The sequence below is a fragment of the Gambusia affinis genome, linkage group LG04 (genome assembly GCF_019740435.1).
Source record: "Gambusia affinis linkage group LG04, SWU_Gaff_1.0, whole genome shotgun sequence".
Lineage (NCBI taxonomy): Eukaryota > Metazoa > Chordata > Actinopteri > Cyprinodontiformes > Poeciliidae > Gambusia > Gambusia affinis.
In genome coordinates, this window is record NC_057871.1 from 27,402,834 (window position 1) to 27,408,833 (window position 6,000).

Consider the following 6,000-nt stretch of genomic DNA (forward strand, 5'->3'; position numbering starts at 1 on the left):
ATATTTAGCAGCTTAACGACACAAAAAATGTCATGCATCAATGAATTATTAAAACACTGGAGGGGGGGAGGGAGAGAGAGAAAAAGGCCCTCAAGCCCCCCCAGGACTGTCATTTCTCTTTCTTTCTTTTCTTTTTTTTTTTCTCTTTCCACTGTGAGAATCATTTTCATCCCTGATGCTGATATAGGGAGAGAGCTGGGAACATACTGAAGGGTACAGTGAGAAATGACAAGATCTCAGAAGTGTGTGGGAGAAAGAAAGTGGATGAAAAGAACGTGGTGGTGTCTGGCAACTTCAATATTTTATGTTTCGGGGTCATTAAAAGTGGGCAAGCCATCCCGGCTCCATGTGGGAGCCCATTACGCCAGACCGTCTTACGGTGGGATAAGTATCTGTTTTTGTTCAGGCTGTCTGATTCTCTCTTTCTCACACCGGCTTACTCCGTCTCTCTCTTTCTCTCTTCTACTTTGGTGAATTCCAGCAACTTAAAAGGGAATTATGTGTAATTAGCAGGGGCATGGTGCGGACAGGGACTTAAATTACAGTATGTTTTTGGTGGATAAGAAAAAAAAAGAAAGTTCCCAGTGTCTAGAGACAGAAAGTCACAGCAATGGGCTGAAGGAAAAGAGAAACAAAGTCTCGGGCTGCATCTCTCCCACAAGATCCACATGCATGTTAGCACATGAAAGGAAGCTTCAGGACGCATGTGCATCAGCACATAATACACGCAGTAATCCACGCAGAAATGAAAGACTTTGTAGCTTCGACTCTCTGTTGCACTGGAACAGCAGGAGAGGCCAAACGATTTGGACTGTAGGCCAAAAATCAACCAATTTTAAAGTACTCTGGTCTTTTCTATTATTAGAAATTCAAAGTCATTTTTATTGTCAGTTATTTTCCTTTTAATTTTTTCTGCCCAGCAAAAAAGAATTACAACATCTGACATGTTGATGAAACACAAAAGCAGAGAAGGACAAGTCACTGTTAGAGGGTCTCAGCTGTGTACGGTTTGCTGACTTTTATCCTTTTTTCCTGACTAAGTGGAAAAATCTGCCGAATGTGGCAATATTTTTTATGTGATTAATCGTCAAAATAGATTAATCGAGGCCACACAAAACCCTTCAAAGGGCCAACAATTGGCCCTCGAGCTGCACTTTGGACATCCCTGTCCTACAAGGTCTGAAACGATGTAGAACAACAGCAGGTTTCAGGTTTTTTACTACTGTAAAAAAAAAAGTACGCTTACAAATCTCTGGTAGGATTCCAGGTGTGTTGTGACATCACTGGCAGTCTTTCACAAAACATCATATTGTGGCATCATGCCCAGTTGTGCACCAACGGAAATCTGATGTTGCCACTAGGAAACATCCCATTTCCATTCCACACTACAGTCAGACGGCAGGTTGGAAATTGAAATTCCTCTCCTCCCATCTAACGGTCTGTAGGGTAATAAAGGCGGGGGACCACTGCGTCACAGTTTACGGAAAACAAGAGAGGGATAAACTTGTATTTAGGGTGCAGAAGGGCCCTCCAGAGTGGTTTCACCGAGCATAATGACACTATCTTACTGACCGACGTATGAAAACCTCAGAGTTTAAAAAGCAGGGGGAAAAAAGACCGAACAAAGCAAATGGAAAATATATTGACACCCAAATAAATAAATATTTATTCTGATTTAAAATGAGGAACAAATGTTACAGGGGTTTTTTATACAAAGTGTGTTGGACAAAAACAGAGCTGAATGATTTCTGACTTCTTGTCCAGTTGATTTAACAGTCAGGAAACACTAAATACAGTTACAAAATATTCCCCATCGAGAGGAAAATCCCTTTAATTGTGTTTTCAAATCAGTGATAAAATAAGCATAGTTATGCAGAAAAACAGTAAGATTCACACGACACGGTCCATCTTTCAGAGCTAAGCTCGCTCCGACAGACAAGCCTTGTTCTAACAGATTGATGCGCCAGACAGAGCTTTGAATCCGTTTCGTGTTTGAACATAAGACACACGGGCAGGGAAACATATTCCATCAACAGCTGAAAGATTATATGAAGAGAGACACAGTTAGAGACCAACATCGTTATTTTCCTCTTCATCAAACCCTGCAGCAGAAAACATTTCAGAGGAAATATTTGTGTTTACACAGGAAGACAAAAAAATAATAGTAATAATAATAATAATAAACAGTCGTCGCCATGGGATTGGGAGCGTTCTCAATATTAAGCATATTCATCTTTTCATTTCTCGAGCACGTCCCCATATAACTTCATGCGCAGAGTGTGTGAGCGCGAGGCCTACTACAGCTCGGTATGTAGCTTCTCAATTACCTTCCAGCAGAGTTTGCCGTTCTGCACCAGCTGCGCAGGCTAATCCAGTTAGGCATGTCGTAGCCCAGACGTATTTGTGGGCAAGCGGCGTGTTTGAACGACCACACAAAGCCTTCCTATGACAGGGATTAACAACTAGTAACCGTTTATGGGATTATGGGTGGTACTCGACTCTAAACCTTTAACTCAGAGGGCATCGTCACAACTCTATTGTGTATGTTTGTGAAAAAAAACTCCTGTAGTACTTGAACTTTTATCGTGATAACTCTTGAAGTCCATATCACACACCCCTGATATGGTGGGAATTTATTGTATCATTTATTTACTGTGATAAATTTCTTTTAAAATTGGTGTCACAATAACTTCCAATTAATTATGTTTTAAGAAATCACACCTGTTGGGATTGTTCTTTGTACTATTGCCTCTAATATGTCTTCAATGACAGTATCACCAAATACTCTCATTGATTTTGAAATGTGATTAAATCCAGTGACTGTGGGCTGTTTAGTGATACATGTGACATTTCTTTTACAAACAGGTGTGTTTTTCAAGAACAGTAATTTTTTTGTGGAGCTACGATTTATGTATCATACAGTCACAGCCATAAAATTACCTAAAAAAGAAGCAATGGAAGGAATAATAATAATAATCACAATAGTACCAAAAAGAATATTGTGATAAAACATTAAGTCCATATTGCCAACCCCCTCCTACAGAAGCAAATGGATGTCTTTTTCTGAACAATATTAAAGCAAATAGAGTTCCAAAGAGTTATGGGTAATGTCCACTGGGCAAATGTGGACAACATAGTGTCTTCGAAAAGTAAGAAGTGTTGGATTTGTATAGCATGTCCAATAACCCAGATACCCCTGCAGAAAACCTGAGGTAATCAATTGCCTACAAAAGTTGCCGAAATAGTAAATGCAAACTGACACTTGGTAATTTAATCTTAGCATCCATACAGATGTGATGTGAAGGTTTGTTGGAGAACATCACTGCAAAAACCAGCAACAAGGAGACGGAGAGAAAGACAGCAGACAGGTCAATATCTCATGCTTTGAACAACTTCTAGAGTATTGTTTAATCAATCATCTGAAAATGTGAAAATGCTAGTCGCAATTTTATTTTCCGTCTTCACACTTCTGTCCAAACATGACGGGCAGAGTGCTTGGTTCTGTTTACCTCTGATTAGTTTGTGTCAAAGTTATATCTATATTGTTGGGGTTTTGTGCTTAAACCTTGATTTTGAGCAATTCGAGATAAATTATCTGGTACTGAGTTCATGATCTCCCATCCATCTGTCCGTCCATCCATCCATCTGTCCATCCATCCATCCATCCATCCATCCATCCATCCATCCGTCCGTCTGTCCATCCATCTGTCCATCCATCCATCCATCTGTCCATCCATCCATCCATCCGTCCGTCTGTCCATCCATCCGTCCGTCTGTCCATCCATCCGTCCGTCTGTCCATCCATCCGTCCGTCTGTCCATCCATCCGTCCGTCTGTCCATCCATCCGTCCGTCTGTCCATCCATCCGTCCGTCTGTCCATCCATGTTTATTCAGTAAAATTGTAAATATTAGCAAAATAGAAAGTTAAATATGATTTTCTTAAATACCTTTGTTGACGCTAGGTGATGGTCTTTGTTCTTCTACTTTTAGTTACTTCATACAGCTCAATGCTCAGTGAACCATCAGAAAATGATGCAGTACAGATACTGTACAGATCTATTAATAGATCAGAGGCTAGCAACGACAGACTTCTTTCTTGTTGCCAACGTGTTTCTAAAATAGACTTTTGAATCCTCTCTCAAAAATATTTCAATATTTCATCCAGTTTTTGACCTTCTGCACAATGAATGCTGTCTGATTTTAAGCCTTTTACAACCTCATCCTTCGATATCTCTTCTCCTTTACTTCGTACCATGTCCATATTCAAAAAAGTTTGTTTTTTGTTATAAGAGAATGATTTGTTGCCAGGCAACTAGTCCAGTGTAAACATGACCATGTGCTATAAGTGTGTGTCTTTGACAAGGTTCTCAAATACTGCTTTTTAGTTCAAATGCATGAAAGAAGACTTTTCAGGTGCAACGTTTCAACTGATGTGTGTGTGTGTGGGTGTGCGTGCGTGTGTGTGTGTGTGTGTGTGTGTGTGTTAATCTGGATGTTGTTGCTATCTCTGATGATTCACTATAGAAAGAGGGGAGGTGAAAACTTAAATTTGGCATAAGTGTGAACTGCTGCAGTTTTAATACAGCTTCTTTATCTGTTTTATGGGACAGACAAGGGGAAGCAAACTCTTTAACTCGCCTGCGGTCTTAGCAAGACACTCAAGGCGAATGTCAAAAGGAGACACCGGAGGAGCGAAGTGTTGTCCCGTTAGACCATCAGTTCCCAGAACCAGAAAACAAAAATTATGAAAAACTGTTAAGACTACACTATGGGTAAATCCAAAGAGCCATTTATGCCCTCAAAAAACATAACATATATATAGAACTGCTAAACTTACAGTACAGACCAAAAGTTTGGACACACTTTCGAACTGAATTCAGTGAGAAGGTGTGTCCAAACCTTTGGTCTGAACTGTATGTGACCCTTTGAAGACATGTTTTGAATACCTAATATTTAAATCTGCTTGTTTTATTGGAAAACCAAACAAGACAATCATTTACCTCAAAATTATTTATCTAGGTGAATCAACACATAAAAGAAATGTCTCAAAAATAAATCAGAATATATTATTGGTGAAAATAAATGAGTATTAGACTATTAGGAGACATTATGCAAATTGGAGCAGACCTCCATTTTATTCGGTTATAGCTTCCGATATTTTTTCACTAAAAATGTAAAAATATATAAGGACAAAATAAAAACTAAATGTGACAGAAGTAAATAGCTGTGTTGAATACTACACAGTAACTCCATTGAACTAACAAAAAAACTAGAATAAACCTCTTGGTATTGTATAAAAACTGTGAATACTTAGTTGTAATTTCTTGTTTTTTTAAGATTTTGTTTAAAACCTGTGCAATTAATTTAAATTTATTGTAAACATCAACCTAAAATCCCATCAAGGTATATATATATATATATATATATATATATATATATATATATATATATATATATATATATATATATATATGCTATACTGACAACATTTGGTTTATGCTAAATAGCTGAAAATTGACTTCTAGTTGAAACGTGGCACATATTATGCAAAAAAAAGAGACGCTTGTTAAAAAGGCCTTGCCAGTTTATCAATACATTATCAAAACCCAAAGGAAAAATCGTCAGGCCTGCGAGCGGACCTACAGAAAGTGGCAGTAGTCTCAGAGCGATCTGTTGGGAAGGTTTTCCTGTGCTGAAACTGTCATTAGTAAATTAGCAGTGTGGCAGCTTGATATTGTAATAGGAGGATCAATAACGCTGCACTCGGTCACTGATGTACACGTTGCTGCAACTGCCAACTTTCAGTTTCTCTCCCTCCATCCTACTTTTAATGAAGCTGTGTGTTATTTTGCTGACTGCATTGCCTCCCCCACAATGCTGTCATCCTAAAGTCTTCATATCCGCAGGGTCTGAACCTGAGAATATTTCCCTTTATTAAAGCAATAAAACATAAAAGATCCTTTAAGAAAACGTGCCTATGGAACTGCTGGAAAGTCTCG

General features: G+C 38.6%; 1 protein-coding gene across 1 annotated transcript in view; it reads right to left on the bottom strand.

Moving 5' to 3' along the window:
- LOC122830344 (protein phosphatase 1 regulatory subunit 29-like) overlaps positions 1-4,264 on the bottom strand; it is a 69,846-nt gene extending 65,582 nt beyond the window's left edge. The window contains exon 1 of the mRNA XM_044115621.1: positions 3,949-4,264. The gene's annotated coding sequence lies outside the window, so the exon portion shown is untranslated. The remainder of the gene's footprint in view (positions 1-3,948) is intronic.
- Between the last annotated feature and the right edge of the window lie 1,736 nt (positions 4,265-6,000).